The sequence below is a fragment of the Rhipicephalus sanguineus genome, chromosome 7 (genome assembly GCF_013339695.2).
Source record: "Rhipicephalus sanguineus isolate Rsan-2018 chromosome 7, BIME_Rsan_1.4, whole genome shotgun sequence".
Classification (NCBI taxonomy): Eukaryota; Metazoa; Arthropoda; class Arachnida; order Ixodida; family Ixodidae; genus Rhipicephalus; species Rhipicephalus sanguineus.
This window is the reverse complement of record NC_051182.1, coordinates 121638598-121641158: the sequence shown is the minus strand read 5'-3', so window position 1 is coordinate 121641158 and position 2561 is coordinate 121638598. Positions and strand designations below refer to the sequence as shown.

Below are 2561 nucleotides of genomic sequence, written 5' to 3'. Positions count from 1 at the left end.
AGCTCGCTGGACCTGGTCAAGCAAAGCTATTTGGCTCTGCTTGTCCTCGTGCGCAAGCCATGCCTCCCACTGCCTGTGAAACGTGTGTGGTTGCTTAGTGATGTGTGGGCTGTCGATGTGTTTGGGCCTCTGGGTGCACTCCCATGTTATGTGGCTGAGTGTTGGTGCTTGTGAACACCACGGACAGGTATCTTTAAATCTTGCCGGGAAACATTCTACTTAGATGGTACAAATTGGGAAAGCTATTGGTTGTATGCGTCTCCAATCCCTGCTTTGTTGGCAAAAAAAAAGGGAATCGCCCTCTTATTTAGAAGCAAAACAGGATGCGTATATCGCTGAAAGCCGCTCGAGAACGCAGCAACTTCGTAAAAACCCTGGTTGTCTGTCCTCCGCAGTCCTCCTGTAGATGTAAGCTGCTTAGTGAACCCAAGCATATATAGTACAGTAGCGTCAGTAAAGGTGCGCATGCCTCGAATCCCAAGTCGACTTGCGTATCGTCCTTTACTGACAAGCTATATAGCACGTGATGTCGTAGGTTGCGCAATTTATGAGACACCACTGCAATGCATTTCGCTAAAGCTCCGTAGCCCTTCGTTCCCAGACAAAACAAAGATTACGGGTGATGCTTAAAACTTCTGAGAATGTGAAGGCGACATAGATAGATAGATAGATAGATAGATAGATAGATAGATAGATAGATAGATAGTAGATAGAGATAGATAGATAGATAGATAGATAGTAGATAGATAGATAGATAGATAGATAGATAGATAGATAGATAGATAGATAGATAGATAGATAGATAGATAGATAGATAGATAGATAGATAGATAGATAGATAGATAGATAGATAGATAGATAGATAGATAGATAGATAGATAGATGATAGATAGATAGATAGATAGATAGATAGATAGATAGATAGATAGATGTCGCCGTGCTTCGAAGAAAAATGGACGTAATAGTATGGTGCAACCTTGACTCGGTTGGTGTCGTAAATGGCATAGTTCAGATTCTGATGCAAACCGCGCTTAGGCGAAGCACAGCCAAATGGCCGAGTACGTGTACACTGCGCTATTCGCGCGTGTATCTGCGTACGCGCGCCTATTCATTTTGTTTACTCTAAGCACTTCTCCTGCAACCACATATAATACTCTCCTTCTCGGTCGAATATGAACGCATTCGGTTTGACGCGTTTCTGGAGACTTCGAGCTTTATGTCCAATGCAGGTATACTGACTATGTATACAGATTATGATGAGGAGAAACTGTAAGGTTATAAGATATTCCACTGGTTGGTACTCTCTAGCGCGAATATGTAGTACCTGAAGAAAAGCAGCAGCAGAGGAAAAGAAAGATACCACGGCGAAAGCGCTGATTGTTTGAAGCGTAGCTTTGACGTGCTGAACATTCCGCAAACTATTCCTGCAACTATTGCTTTTTATGAAACACGGAAACGCCGGATGGCAGCAGCGCTCGTAAGCAACATCACATGCGTCATACTCAATACCGCGAAACGGGATCGTCCGTATCGGTTGCTGCGGTGCGTGGGTTTTCTCAATGAATGAGAAACAGAAGTAGAAAGAGGGAAAGAAAGCGAGTATGTGTCAATTTCAGTAGGAGTTGCCAGTGAGATTTTATAAACCCCAGCAGCTGCCTGGTATACGCCGCCATTTCAAGATTTCACCTTGTGGTGGCTTCTTCAATTTTCTGAACGAAAGAACGAACCAATTTTTTTTCGAAAGGCTTGTTTCTGTGCGAGATTCAACTAATTGAATCCGACAGACATTTAATCCAAGGAAATCCTAGAGAACATCAATTGTGGCCTTTAAATGCAGTCTACAAACTATGACAGAAATTGAAGTAAGTTAAAGTGGACAGAAAGCACTCCCACTTTTATTGGGATGCGAGCGCACAACCTTCGACTTAAGCGTCCCATGCTTTACCAGTTGAGCTTCGACGGAAGGCGCTTCACCGTCTTCTTTGTTGGGTGTTTATGTTGCATGTAATCCCCGCTCGTAGCCATGACGGCGGGGTGTGAAACACTATTTATTGATCATCTGTCCGCTCGTTACAAGTTCACGTGCCACATGACGCCCTCCGGCGTTAAGAAAGAGTGTTCCACCCTCGCCGTCATGGCCGCAAGCGGCGCTGACTACCACTCCTAGGTTTTCATGGGCATAAATACCCGATAAGTGGACAAGGGGACGAACCGCCGCCGTAGCTCAGTTGGTATAGAGCATCGGGCGCGCAATCCGAAGGTTGCAGGTCCGCTCCCTGCCGGCGGCACGCTGTGTTTTCGCCTACTTTACTTTCTTCAATCTATATGGCAGTTACTACAATACACATAAACCAGTACAATTAACTGTCCCCCGTGCCTTCCTTGCCTTCGTTACCTGCTGGTTTTCACTAAGGTTATTTCTGTCAGAGGGCCCGTCGCGAGGCACGCGATCTCTGCACTAAAGCCGTCTGATGCCTCGTTTAATACATCTTGGTCCTGCTGTTCTTCGCAGGTCACCGAGTCCTTATATTCTCCAGGTGGTCGAAATTTTCCGGGAGCCC

The 2561-nt window shown here is 45.4% G+C and overlaps 1 non-coding gene across 1 annotated transcript; it reads left to right on the top strand.

Annotated features, from left to right (window-relative positions):
- The first annotated feature begins 2213 nt into the window (after positions 1–2213).
- Positions 2214–2288, top strand: Trnaa-cgc (transfer RNA alanine (anticodon CGC)). The gene has a single exon. It is a non-coding gene; the product is annotated as a tRNA-Ala (tRNA).
- Positions 2289–2561: the final 273 nt, after the last annotated feature.